At 39.3% G+C, this 15373-nt stretch overlaps 1 protein-coding gene across 6 annotated transcripts in view; it reads left to right on the forward strand.

Moving 5' to 3' along the window:
• Positions 1–15373, forward strand: part of ALG14 (ALG14 UDP-N-acetylglucosaminyltransferase subunit) — a 160842-nt gene that overhangs the window by 43582 nt on the left and 101887 nt on the right. The gene's annotated exons all lie outside the window — the stretch shown is intronic.

The following is a 15373-nucleotide window of genomic DNA, read 5'->3' on the forward strand; positions in this document are numbered from 1 at the left end:
CTAGATTCTGAGTGGACTTCAGAAGGCAAAATGCAGATCAGAGATATATTATCGAAGTAGTGTACACAGTTCGTAAATAATACCTTCATTCCTCTTTAAGGCAGAATCCATTAATCCGCATAGCCTGAAGAAAATTAATCTGCTTTCCTTATACATGAGTTCTGGCTCAGTGGATGTCATTCTCTCCGGTAGTTGAACAGAAATGTGTTCAGCTGCGATGATTTTGAAAGATCACTATCAGCTTGGTCATTGCCTTTCACCAGCTGGATTGCAGTTCAGTTTAGATTGTTTTTAAAAGATCTGACCTACAGGAGTTCCCCTCAGTGGTTAACGAATCCAGCTAGGAACCATGAGGTTGCGGGTTTGATCCCTGGCCTCGCTCAGTGGGTTAAGGATCCAGCGCTGCTATGAGCTGTGGTGTAGATTGCAGACATGGCTCAGATCCTGCTTTGCTGTGGTTGTGGTGTAGGCTGGCAGCTACAGCTCTGATTGGACCCCTAGCCTGGGAACCTCCATATGCCACGGGTGTGGCCCTAAAAAGAAAAAAAAAAAATTAAAAAAATAAAAAATAGGAGTTCTCATCATGGCGCAGTGGTTAACGAATCTGACTAGGAACCATGAGGTTGCAGGTTCGATCCCTGGCCTTGCTCAGTGGGTTAAGGATCTGGCGTTGACGTGAGCTGTGGTGTAGGTTGCAGATGCAGCTCGGATCCCATGTTGCAGTGGCTCTGGCATAGGCTGGCGGCTACAGCTCCAATTGGACCCCTAGCCTGGGAAACTCCACATGTCATGGGAACGGCCCTAGAAAAGGCAAAAAAAAAAGACAAATAAATAAATAAATAAATAATAAAAAATAAAAATGGAGAGTTCCCGTCGTGGCGCAGTGGTTAACGAATCCCACTAGGAACCATGAGGTTGCGGGTTCGGTCCCTGCCCTTGCTCAGTGGGTTAACGATCCGGCGTTGCTGTGAGCTGTGGTGTATGTTGCAGACGAGGCTCGGATCCCGCGTTGCTGTGGCTCTGGCGTAGGCCGGTGGCTACAGCTCCGATTCAACCCCTAGCCTGGGAACCTCCATATGCCGCGGGAGCGGCCCAAAGAAATAACAAAAAGACAAAATAAAATAAAATAAAATAAAATAAAATAAAATAAAATAAAATAAAATAAAAATGAAAGCTCTAACCTACAAACAGTGGAAGGCACAAATCTTAAGTGTATACTTTTGACTGTATCTCTTTCAAGCTATATAACACTTCCTTTACCCCGCCTGTCCCTTTCTTGTCAGCCTCTAGACCCAAGCAGCCACTTTCAGATTTCTGTCACCATAGATTAATTTTGCTTATATTTATTTTATTTATTTATTTTTATCTTTTTAGGGCCACAGCTGCGGCATATGGAGATTCCCAGGCTAGGGGTCCAATCAGAGCTATAGCCACTGGCCTATACCACAGCCGCAGTAACTCCAGATCCAAGCTGTGTCTGCAGCCTACACCCACAGCTCGCGGCAGTGCTGGATCTTTAACCCAGTGAGCGAGGCCAGGGATCGAACCTAGGTCCTCATGGATGCTAGTCAGATTCGCTTCCTCTGAGCCATGATGGAACTCCTGCTTAGAATTATTTTTAAATCTTTGACAAAATAAGTTTATCTCACGGTCTCCAACCATGTTTTTAGTGTGTAGAATTCAGATGTTTCCTCAAAGATCATTATTGCTCTTAAAGGTTTAATTCTTTCTAAAGCGTAAGAGAGAAAATGGAAGGAAAAAGGTCTTCACATTTTAACCTAGAAATTTGGGGGTCACATTTACTAAATCACCAGCGTCATGGCCATTGTCCCAGCAGCAGCCAGGTTGAGTGTGGTGACTTTAGGACCCTGAGGTGGGAAGGTGGGAAGAGGGCAGTGACCTGGTGGACGACGTCTGCCCAGAGCCCAGGTGACTGCCCAGCCTAGGGATTTGCTACCCTCGTTTTGCAAAGAGGAACAACGAGGCATTAGGACACTCGGTCCCAGGCCCCACTTTGACATTTTATTTTAGTTCTCTTCTGGGCATCACTCTCTACGTTAAAACAAAAGGATCGGACTGGATGTCCTCTCAGTTTCCTTCTCACTTAGTCTAAAATTTTCTGCATACTGTGACTTTGCTTATAAAGAGTGGACGGGAAAAAAAAAAGCTATTGTGATGTTTTTAAAGGAATAAGAGGGGAAAGGGGGAAGAAATGTGAAATGCTTATTTCTGTGTTAAACCGAATTTCCAAAATTATTTCAAACCTGAACATGATCCGGTCAGTTACTCTGATATGGTTGACTTCGCAGAATGAACTCCCATTCCATGAAATTCCCTTTTACACAAAAAGTTAGTGGGTAAGAGGCCTTCTTTCTCACACAAAAGAGCTACAACATGCAGATCTCTTCCGTATTCATCCTAGGGTTTTTTTTTTATTATTATTGTAATGCCACCAATTTTATTTTATTTTTGTTGAATATTTTTTTTGTTGAATATTTTTGCCTTTTTAAAAACTGAAGTACATTGATTTACAATGTGTTAGTTTCAGATATACAGCAAAGTGATTCAGTTATATATATATTTATATATATACACTCTTTATATACTTAATTTTTAGATTTTTTTCCATTTAAGTTTACTATAAGATATTTAGTTACTATAAGATATTGACTAGAGCTCCCTGTGCTACAGAGTTGGTCCTTGTCTAGCTATTTTATATATAGTAGCGTGTATCTGGTAATTCTAAACTTCTAATATATCCCTTCTTCCCTTCCCCTTTGGTAACCATAAGGTTGTTTTCTGTGTCTGCGAATCTGTTTCTGTTTTGTAAAAAAATTCATTTATAACATTTTTTTGATTCCACATATAGGTGATAGCATATGATGTTTGTCTTTTTCTGACTTACTGCACTTAGTATGAGAATCTCTAGCTCCATCCATGTTGCTGCAACGAGCATTATTTCATTCTTTTTATGGCTGAATAATATTCCATTGCGTCTGTGTGCCACACCTTCTTTATCTGTTCGTCTCTTGATGGACGGTTTAGGTTGCTTCCACGTCTTGGCTGTTATAAATAGTGTTGCAGTGAACATTGGGGTGCATGTATCTTTCTGAATTAGAGTTTTTGTCTTTTCCAGATATATGCCCAAAAGTAGGATTGCTGGGTCATATGGCAACTCTATTTTTAGTTTTTAAAGGAAACTTCATATTATTTTCCATGGTGGTTGCACCAATTTCCATTTCCACTAACAGTGTACAAGGGTTCCCTTTTTTTCACACCTTCTCCTGCACTTATTATTTGTAGATTTTTTTGCTGATGGCCATTCTGACCAGTGTGAAAGATACCTCATTGTAGTTTTTCAATTAAAGTATAATTGATATACAGTGTTGGGGCAATTTCTGCTGTGCAGCAAAGTGATTCAGTTATACATATGTGTACATTCTCTTTTAATATTATTTTCTATCATGGTCTATCCCAGGAGGGTGGAGGGGGTTCCCTGTGCTATACAGTAGGACCTTGTTGTTTATCCATTCTAAATGTAATAGTTTGCATTTACTAACCTCAGACTCCCAATCATCCCTCCCCACCCCCCCTTGCCAACCACAAGTCCATTCTCTATGTCTGTGAGTCTGTTTCTGTTTTGCAGATAGGTTCATTTGCATCATTTCTTACATTCCACGTATAAGTAAGGTCATATGGTATTTGTCTTTCTGACTTAGTATGACAATCTCTAGTTGCATCCATGTTGCTACAGATGCCATTAGTTCATTCTTTTTTATGGCCGAGTAATATTCCATTGAATAAATGTAGCACGTCATTTTTATCCACTCCTCTGTCAGTGGATATTTAGGTTGTTTCCATGTCTTGGCTATTGTGAATAGTGCTGCTATGAACATAGGGGTGCTAGTATTTTTTTAATTGCAGTTTTATCTGTATATATACCCAGGAGTGGGATTGCTGGATCATACAGTAGTTCTGTTTTTAGTTTTCTGAGGTACCTCCGTAATGTTTTCCACAGTGATTGTACTAATTTACATTCCCACCAACAGTGCAGGAGGGCTCCCTTTTCTCCAAACCCTCTCCAGCATTTTCTATTTGTAGACTTATTGATGATAGCCATTCTGATGGGCATGAGGTGGTACCTCACTGTGGTTTTGCTTTGCATTTCTCTAGCAATTGATGATGTTGGGCAGCTTTTTTATGTGCCTGTTGGCCAGTTGTTTGTCTTCCTTACGAAATGTCCGTTTAGGTCTTCTGCCCATTTTTTGATTGGGTTTGCTTTTTTGTTACAGAGTTGTATGAGCTGTTTGTATGTTTTGAAAACGAAGCCCTTGACAGTTTGCATCAGTTTTTAATGTTTTCCTCCCAGTCCGTAGGTTATCTTTTCACTTTGTTTATGGTTTCCTTTGCTGTGCAAAAGCTTAGAAGTTTGATTAAGTCTCATTTGTGTATTTTTGCTTTCATTTCTTTTGCCTCAGGAGACTGACATCAGGAAACACTGCTACAATCTATGTCAGAAAATGTTCTCTTCTAGGAGTTTTATGTCATCATGTCTTTTATTTGAGTCTTTAAGCCATTTTGAGTTTATTTTTGTATCTAGTATGAGGATGTGTTCTAGCTTCATCGATGTACATGCAGCAGTTCGGCTTTCCCAGCACCACGTATTGAGGAGACTCTCTTTTCTCCATTGTAAAATTTTGCCTCTTTTGTCAAAGGTTAAGGTTTATACAGGTGTGTGGGTTTGTTCCTGGGTTCTCTATTTTGTTTCATTGATCCATATGTCTATCTTTGTGCGTCTTTGGCTTTCTTATGACTTTTATCAAAATTCCTTCTTTACCGCTTTAAAAAAGAAAGAAAGGAAGAAAGACCCACTTTTAGAAAGGATAGCATCAGACCTTCAGTTACCCGATTGGCTGAACAGCCAGGTGCCTTTCTGCTTCACTTAACTGTGTGCCCCTGAACTGGTAAGCCTGCTTTCCATTCCTCTTTCTCTCTCCCTCACTTTGTCATCTATAAAATGTAAATAAAGTCATTTTCCTCGTTGTTTTAGAGTGAATGCTGAATAATAATGGAACATGTCAGTGTTTTTAAAATAAAAATTCTATCCAGTATATACTATCTAGCATTTATTGAGCACACCGAGGTATGCCAGACCTGGTCCTAAGCCCTTGCATTCCTGCTGTTTGAGGCGGGTGGTGCTGCTGTTCACGTTTAATGGAGGAGGAAACTGGGACTCTGTGAGGCAGGAAGTTATTTGCCCGGAATATGCACAACCAGTAAAAAACAGAGCTAGGTCTGGAATCCATGTCTTTCTGATTCTAGAACCCAAAGTACGCCACCATTTCTGGTTCACCATGGAAGATGTGTTCATTCATTCAGACCAATTAAGAATCAATTAGTAAATTACTTTAAAATAAATTACAGGGGTTCCTGTTGTGGCACAGCAAAAACAAACTCAGCTAGTATCCATGAGGATGTGTGTGGGATCCCTGGCCTCACTCAGTGGGTTAAGGATCTGCCATTGCCATGAGCTATGGTGTAGGTTGCAGACACGGCTTGGATCCCACTTGGCTGTGGCTGTGGTTTAAGCTGACAGCTGCAGCTCCGATTCCACCCCTAGCCTGAGAACGTCCACGTGCCACAGGTGCAGTCCTTAAAAAAGCAAAAATACAATAAAATTTAAAAAAATTGCATTAAACATCACGTCCTCTAATTGAGAGTATAAAATTTAAATATATTACAGCTGCTCAAGTTAAGTACCTGCTTTCATAGTGGATTTAACAGGCTGATCTAATTGAATAATAGTAATAAGCATATACATTTCAAAATTAAATGTTATGTGTATTTGTCAAAATAGAATCTTTTTAAAATTCAAAATGGATAATGAAAATAACAGGAATGGTATTATTACAAAATTTCACAAATGAGATTGACTTGGAAAATTAATCAAATTTATATTTACCAGTTTCCTGTTACAGAAAAATCACATGTAGGAGTTCCCCCTGTGGTACAGTGGGTTAAGGACCTGACATTGTCTCTGCGGTGGTGCAGATTTGATCCCTGGCCCGCACAATGGGTTAAGGATCCTGTGTTGCCACTGCTGTGGCGTGAGTTGAAGTTGCGGCTCGGATTTGATCCCTGGCCCAGGAACTTCCATGGATGCGGAAGAAAAATTAAAAAAAAAAAAAAAATCACATGTAAAAGTATTGTGAGACTATATAATGTTAATTAACTTTTTGGACGAGATAGTAATTCAAAAGCTCAGGTTGCTTTGGGGGAAAAGTGTGCAAATCTTGTTGCGTGTGTGTTAAAAGTCATGCTTGTTTCTTCCAGGCCAATTGTCAGATGAAAAGCATCTTAGAGAAAAGTTATTAAAGTCTGTTTTAGAGGCCGGAATCTAACCCTTGCTAATTGGAATGGATGGCTGGTTTCTTCTTTTACAAGGTCATTAAATACTTTTTAGGTTGTTCTGCTATTTCATGTATCATATTTTTCAAGAAATATGGCTTTGCCAGGTATCCGTGAATGAGAGTCATAAGGTCATAAGACTATTCTTAAATTTAAAAAGATAATGAGGAGTCACCGTTGTGGCCCAGTGGGTTACGGACCCAGTGTAGCCTCCGTGAGAATGTGAGTTTGATCCCTGGCCTCGCTCAGTGGGTTAAGGATCCAGTGTGGCCGCGAGCTGCAGCGTGGGTCTCAGATGCGGCTCTCATTCAGTGCTTCCATGGCTGTGGTGTAGGCTGGCAGCTGCAGCTCCAATTTGACCCCTAGCCAGGAACTTCTTTATGCTGCAGGTGCAGCCCTACCTGTGCCACCCCCCCCCAAAAAAAAAAGAAAAGTAAGAAAAAAAGATCTTAAAGGAACTTTTTTGGGTGAGACGCTGTTCTGTATCTTGATTTTTGATTGTGATGGTGCTGGTGGTGGTTTTACTTAATTTTATGTTTGTCATAACTGAGACCTGTGCCCTACAAAGGGTGAATTTGACTCTGTGTAAAATTATACCTCAATAAATATGAATTTTAAAATGTGAATTATTGCCAAAAGCATCAAAACCTTTGGCTCCCAGTAGCTTCACATATGGCTTGTAATAGTCTTCGAGTCAAAGTGATTTGGTGAGTCACTGCTTGCTCCTCCCGACACCTCAGGACGTCAGTGTTCTAAGACCTGCTCTAAGTGGCACAAATACTGGATCGAGTTACAGCATTTGTCTAAAGTTTCTGCCATAAACATTCAGCCGCTTTGTATTAAGAATCTGGGTCAGAGAACATCTACAGCAGCCAAAAATGACACAGTTCATCAAATGAACTGAGATTTCTCGTCATTTCAATCTCTTATTTTGTTTGTCTCTGTAACCTTGGAAGCAGTAAATAGAGTCAGTCAAGTTTGGAAGACTGCATGTCTGATTTTGAGTCTCTCGTCCTCCAAGTGTTCTGTTAAGTGCCTAACCTGTGTTGCTTTTCCGTTTCTGTATCTCATAGACATCGGACACTTTCTTGGGCCACGATGGTAGATCTTTCCCACTCTTCTCCGTCTGGGTGGATTTGAGATGCGGATCCATCTTGGTGATCTCAGGTCCAGTCCTTAGGAGACATCTTTGATTCCTCTCTGCCACACCCTGCTTCTCGTCTTCACTAACAAGCTCTGCCAACCATGTCTTCTGACTTTATCATCCCATCCATCTGTTTCTGTCCATCATCTCTGCCCCCGTGCCATCCACCCCCACCTCCCCGCCCATTGCATGGTCCCCTAACTTACCTGCTTCTGGAAGGGAGTTCACAACCCCTGCCAGTTAACAACCACTGTGACAATTTCACCACGTAACAACCAATGTGATTTCTTTTTTTTTTTTTTTTTTGGTATATGAGATTCTGTTAACTCCACACTTAAAATCATCCAGCAGCTTTCTGCGTTTTCAGAATGAAGTCCAGACCTTTCAGTGCAGCCTGCACATTCCTCTCTGACCTCTTCTCTCCTCTTGTCCCCTAATTTACTGCGTGTCAGCCAGAGCTGCCTCCCCGCCTTCCCCGCCAGCAGACCCAGCTGACTGATGTCTCAGAACCACTGTTCTTGCTGCCCCCTGTGCCTGGGCCTCTTCACCCCTGCTCTGAACTTGACTGGCTCCTTTCTGTTCTCTGAGCTCAGCTGTTACCTCCTCACAAAGGCTCACCCTGACGAGTAGTCCTTCCTCCAGCTCATGTCTTCATGTCACACTGCCCTGCTTAATTTTCTTTGTAGTGCTAATTCCATTAAAAAACTATCTTTTTTATCTGTTACTCCATACGAAACTGCAGCCGCCTTGTTCATTGTGCTTATGCAGCAGTGCCTGGCGCTTGGTAGCCTCTCGGCGCACCTCTCTGATGAAAGTCCAGTCGCTGTGCTGGTCACTGAGAGTGCAAACAGGAGTGGACCCGGGCCCTGCCCCCAGGGGGCTTACAGTCTAGTCGAGGAGCCAAATGGGAAGGTAATTCTGATGCTTACGCCAAGTGCCATCTGGTGCCAAGTGAAAATTGCTGCGGGAGTATCACAGGAACTCAGTGGTTTGTTCATTCACAGATATCTGTCAAGGACCCTCCTCCATGACAGGACTTGTCCTTTGTGAAGAAGTTTGAAGGTAAGCACAGTAGACAGCAGTCTTGCCCGCAGCTGAGTGGTGGTAGAGTGACAGGTCCTCTCTGGGGAGCTGGATGAGCCTTGAAAATGGAGATGCCATTTAATCGAAGATGGAGAAGGTCATTTTAAGAAAAGTGAAAGATAAGTCAGTTGAGTGACAGACACATAATGTACATAAAGTGAAAATCTTTAGGCTATCCCTTTTTTTTTTTTTTTTTTCCTTCTTACGGCTGCACCTACGGCATATGGAAGTTCCCACGCTAGGGGTCAAATCGGAGCTATAGCTGCTGGCCTACACCACTGACACAGCAATGCAGGATCCAAGCCACATCTGCGACCTACACCACAGCTCACAGCAACGCCAGGTATTTAACCCACTGAACAAGGTCAGGAATTGAACCCGTGTCTTTATGGATCCTAGTCAGGTTCATTAACCACTGGGCCACGAAGGGAACTCCTAGGCTGTACCTTTATTAACTAGCATTTTCAATTTAATATTTATTGTTATTAGACATTAATGGGATCTGGAACTTAAGGCCTGACTGTAGTAGCAAGGTAGTCGTTTTTTGTAAGGTTCAATCTTGTGGCAGATTGGGCTTTTTCCTCTGTAATTCCCATGTACAGATTTCTTTTCATTGACATATAATAGAAGTTGGAGGAAATGGTTTATCATTTTGATTCATGTGAATTGAAGTCATAGTTTTTAAAATTTTTAGAAAAACAGCACTTACCGAACTCTCCCTACGTATCAGGTGCTGTTCTAGGCACCTTATATATATATATATACATATTAATTCATCTCATTCTCCTAACAGTCCCCCAACGAAGTGTTCCTCCCTCTTTACCTCCTTCTGGAGCTCCAAATCCAGAGAGATGTAAGTACCTGAGGTCACAAAAATGGTCAACAGTAGCATAATTCCAGTTCTCTTTGCAAATGGACAACTTGCTCAATGAAAAACTTAACTAGTATTTGTCTAAATGTCTGTATTACAGCAGACACTGAAAGTGATGAATTAAACATGGCCTGTGTCCTCAAGAAGCTTATATTTAGTTAGCTTTTAAAAAAATGGAGTCATGAAACAACAAGCAGGCATGAAATAGAGAGTAATTCCACTGGGGGAAATTCTTTGGATCAGAAATAGTTCTTCTGGGAGTTCCCATTGTGGCTCAGTGGTTAGTGAACCCGACTAGCATCCATGAGGACGGGGGTTTGATCCCTGGCCTTGCTCAGTGAGTTAAGGATCTGGCGTTGCTGTGAGCTGTGGTGTAGGTTGCAGAAATGGCTCAGATCCCGTGTTGCTGTGGCTGTGGCGTAGACTGGCGGCTACAGCTCCAATTAGACCCCTAGCCTGGGAACCTCCATATGCCGAGGGAGTGGCTCTAAAAAGACCAAAAAAAAGAAAGAAAGAAAGAGTTATTCTGTCTTTTCAGCCTACAGCTTGTTAGTACTCGAGATTATTTTGAAAAGCATTTGAACACAACTTTGAAATAATTATAGATTATTTTGCCTTTTTAATTTTGAAATAATTGTAGATCCCAAGAAGTCACAGAAATAGCATTCATGTCCCCTCCACCCGGCTTCCCCTGGGGGTGGTCCTACGTAACTGAAGAGCAGTATCAAAATCAAGATTGATGTTAGTATATGACTGTTAATTAGAAACCTTGTTCAGTTTTCACCGTGTTTCATACATTCAAGTGTGCTTGTGTGTGTGCGCGCGCGCACGCACCTCTCTGCTGTTCTAAGTATGTTTCAAAATCAAGATACCTAACTCTTCCATCACCGTGGAGGAACGCCCCTGTGCTATCCCCAGTCTTATTCTACCAGCCACTTCCCATCAGTGTAGTTTGTCATCTCAAGAATGTTCTGTAAATGAAATAAGAGCAAAAATAAGCCAGTGGGACCTAATCAAACTGACAAGCTTTTGCACAGCAAAGGAAACCAAAAAGAAAACATAAAGACAACTTACAGAATGGGAGAAAATAGTTTCAAACAGTGCAACGGACAAGGGCTTAATCTCTAGAATATACAAACAACTTCTACAACTCAACAGCAAAAAAGCCAACCACCCAACAGAAAAATGGGCAAAAGACCTGAATAGACCGTTCTCCAAGGAAGATATACAGATGCCAACAAGCACATGAAAAAATGCTCAACATCCCTGATTATTAGAGAAATGCAAATCAAAACTACTATGAGGTAATACCTCACTCCAATCAGAATGGCCATCATTAATAAGTCCACAAATAACAAATGCTGGAGGGGGACGTGTAGAGAAAAGGGACCCCTCCTGCACTGTTGGTGGGAATGTAAGCTGGTACAGCCACTATGGAGATCAGTATGGAGATACCTTAGAAAACTAAACATAGAACTACCATATGACCCAGCAATTCCACTCTTGGACATATATCTGGACAAAACTTTCCTTAAAAAAGACACATGCACCCACATGTTCATTGCAGCTCTTTTCACAATAGCCAAGACATGGAAACAAACCAAATGTCTATTGATAGATGATTGGATTAGAATATGTGGTATATACATGCAATGGAATACTACTCAGCCCTAAAAACGAAATAATGCCATTTGCAGCAACATGGATGGAACTAGAGACTCTCATCCTGAGTGAAGTAAGTCAGAAAGAGAAAGACAAATACCATATGATATCACTTATATCTGGAATCTAATATGTGGCACAAATGAACCTTTCCACAGAAAAGAAAATCATGGACTTGCAGAACAGACTTGTGGTTGCCAAGGGGGAGGGGGAGGGACTGGGGTGGTTGGGTGGCTTGGGGTTCATAGATACAAACTACTGCCTTTGGAATCAATTAGCAATGAGATCGTGCTGTGTAGCACTGGTCACTTATGACGGAGCATGATAATGTGCAAAAATAGAATGTGTACATATATGTGTAACTGGGTCACCATGCTGTAGAGTAGGAAAAAAAAATTGTATTGGGGAAATAACTATTAAAAAGAAAAAGAATGTTCTGTAAATTGAATCACATGGTATGGAACTTTTTGAGATTGACTTTTTAAAACTGACTAATAATGCTCTTGGGCTCCATTCAGGTCTTTTGCTTGTATCATTAATTCCTTTTTATTGCTAAATAGAATTTCATTGTATGAATATACTACTGTTTCTTTAACCATTCACACACTGAGGAACATTTGAATTGTTTTCAGGTTTTTTGCTGCTATGAATATAGCTGCTATGAACATTCATGTATAGGTTTTTGTATAGACGTTAAGATTTCATTTCTCTTGTAAATGCCCAAGAATGAGATTGCTGGGTCGGATAGAAAGTTCAAGTTTGGCTTTACAGGAAAAGGCCATACTATGTCCCACAGTGGCTGTACCATTTTGCATCTCAGCAGCAATATATTAGCCATTCCGTTTCTCTGCATTCTCTCTGGCATTTGCTGTTATGACTATTTCTTAGGTGTGTAGTGATATATATCATTGTATTTTAAATTCATATTTCCCTAATAGCTAATGATGTTGAACATTTTTTCATGTGTTTATTTGTCATTAATATCTATTATTTACTGAAATGTCTGTTTATGCCTTTTGCCCATTTTCTAATTGAATTATTTGTTTTACTTCTGAGGTTTGAGAGTTCTTTGTATATTCTAGATGTATTTATCCAGTATGTGATTTACAAACATTTTCTCTAAATCCACACCTTGTCTTTTCATCTTCCTAACAGGATCTTCCACAAAGCAAATGTTTTTACTTTCGATGAAGTCTAATTTATCCAATTTTTCTTTCATGGATCATATTTTTGTTGTCACATCTAACAACTCTTCATGTAACCCTAGATCCCAAAGATTTCCTCATGTTTTCCTCCATAAGTTTTATAGTTTTATGCTTTTCGTCTAATCTCCAGATCATTTTGAATCAATTTTTTGTATAAGGTATTTGGTTTTGATGAAGGCTCATTTTGCTTCTGCATGACCAGTGCAGTTTGTTTAAAAACACAAGCAAAAACAAGTTTCCTTCCTCCACTGAATTGCTTTTCCCTTTTGTTAAAAATTAGTTGAAAATTTTTTTAAAAGTTAATTGGGTGTATTTGTGTTTATCTATTCCTGGCATCCCTGTTGCATTGATCTCTGTCTTTTCCTCGGCCAACTAAGTTCCAGGCTGTTGTGATTGCTGTGGCTGAGTATAGTAAGTCTTAACTTCAGGCAGTGATTTCTCCCACTTCATTCTTCTTGTTCAGAACCATCCTAGCTGCTCTACTTCTTTTGCCTTTCCATATAAATTTTAAAATAAGCTTGTCTATATATACAGGAGAATTTTGCTGGAAATTTGATAGGATTTACATTATATGTATAGATCAGTTTGGGGGAAATTGAGATCTTAATTTTTTTTTTAATTATCTTTTTTTTCAATTTTGAAATAATTCTAGATTTACAAAAACATCTTAAAATTAATACGAAAATGTTATATCTTCCACCCATCTTCTCTAAATAGTAACATTGTTAAATAACAGTAGTAGTCAAACCTATAGCGACTTCATGGCAGTTTCATCAGTTGTCCCGCTAATGCCCTTTTTTCTGGTCCAGGATCCAGTGAGGACCACATATTGCATTTAGATGCTATGTTTCTTTAGATTGCTTTTTTTGGTAATTTTTATTTTTATTGGAGTATAGTTGATTTACAATGTTGTATTAGTTTCAGGTGTACAGCAGAGTGATTCGGTTACACATATACATATATCCATTCTTTTCAGATTCTGTTTCTATATAGGTTATTGCAGAGTATTAAGTAGAGTTCCTGTACTACACAGTAGGTCCTGGCTGGTTATGTTATTTTGTATACAGTAGTGTGTATCTGTTAATCCCAAACTCCTAATTTATTCCCCCACTGTCACCCACATGTCCCCTTTGGTAACCATGAGTTTGTTTTCTATGTCTGTGAGTCTGTTCTGTTTTGCAAATAAGTTCATTTGTATCAATTTTTTTTTTAGATTACACGTATAAGTGATATCATAAGATTTTTGTCTTTCTCTGACTTATTATTCACTTAGTTTGATAATCTCTAGATTCATCCATGTTGCTGCAAATGCCATTCGTTTGTTCTTTTTTATGGCGAAGTAATATTCCATTGTATACACGTAACACATCTTCTTAATCCATTCATCTGTCGATGGACGCTGGATTGATTCCATGTCTTAGCTATTTGTGAATAGTGCTGCATTCATCGTTGAGGTGCATGTATCCCTTTGAATCATTGTTTGTTGGTGTATATGCCCAGGAGTGTGATTGCTGAATCATATGATAATTCTATTTTTAGGTTTTTGAGGACCCTCCATATTGTTTTCCTAGGACGTTATGCCAATTTACATTCCCACCAACAGTGTAGGAGGGTTCCTTTTTCTCCACACCCTCTCCAGCATTTATTGTTTGTAGACTTTTTGATGATGGCCATTCTGACCCATGTGAGGTGATATCTCATTATAGTTTTGATTTGCATTCTAATAATTAGCCATGCTGAGCATGTTTTCATGTTTTTGTTTTTTGTTTTTTTTTAGCCATCTGTACGTCTTTGGAGAAATGTCTATTTGGATTTTTCTGCCTATTTTTTAAATTGCTTTTTTGGACATATAGCTTCATGAGCAGTTTCTGTATTTTGGAGATTAATCCCTTGTCAGTCACTTTGATGGCAGATATTTTCTTCCATCTTGTGAGTTGTCGTTTCATTTTGTTTATGATTTCCTTTGCTGTGCAAAAACTTTTAAGTTTAATTAAGTCCTATTTATTTTTGTTTTTGTTTTCATTACTCTCACTAGGTAGATCTGAAAAGATACCACTGTGGTTTATGTTAAAGAGTGTTTTGCCTGTGTTTTCCTCTAAAGGTTTTATAGTTTCCAGTCTTACATTTAGGTCCTTAATCCCTGTTTGTGTTTTGTGTCAATACCATACTATTTTGATAACTCTGGCTTTGTTGTATAGTCTGAAGTCAAGGAGCCTGAGTCCTCCAGTTCCGTTTTTCTCTCTGAGGATTGCTTTGGCTATTTGAGATCTTTTGTGTTTCCGTACAAATTTTAAAATTATCTATGCAGCATACAAATGCTGACATTTTTACTATATTGAGTCTTCCAGTCAGTCCATGGGCATGGTGTATCTCTTCATTTATTTAGATCTTCTTTTATTTCTTTCATCCATGTTTTGTCATTTTCAGCATCTAAATCAAGTCCATTTTTAAAATTAATATCTTGACATTTCACTCTTTGGGAATAATTATAAGTTTTAAATGATATTGTGTTTTAATGCTGGTCTCTACATGTTTGATGCTAACATATCAAAATACAGTTCATCTTTGTTTATCTCATATCCTGTGATCTTGCTAAAGTCACATATTAAATCTAAGAATTTTTAAAATAGTTTTCCTGGGATTTTCTAGACAGTCATGTCTTTTTCAAATAGGAAAAGCCTTATTTCTTCCCTTCCAACCAGTGTATAATTTGTTTCCTTTTCTTACCTTATTGCACTGACTAGGACTTCTAATATTTTGTATAATAAGAGTGATTAGAGCAGACAGCTTTGTCTCTTTTTCAGTTTTCGGGGAAAAGCATTCATTCTTTCATTACTTAGCATAATGTCAACTGAAGGTTTTTATAGATGCTTTTTGTCAAATTGTAGAAGTTTCCCTTCTATATTAGTCAAGATTCTCTAGAAAAACTGAACCAGAACCAATCGGATAGGATTTTACTCAACCTTTTTATTCCATTCATGTGTTCAGTTCATGGGATGG

The sequence above is a fragment of the Phacochoerus africanus genome, chromosome 6 (assembly GCF_016906955.1).
Source record: "Phacochoerus africanus isolate WHEZ1 chromosome 6, ROS_Pafr_v1, whole genome shotgun sequence".
In the NCBI taxonomy this organism is placed as follows: domain Eukaryota; kingdom Metazoa; phylum Chordata; class Mammalia; order Artiodactyla; family Suidae; genus Phacochoerus; species Phacochoerus africanus.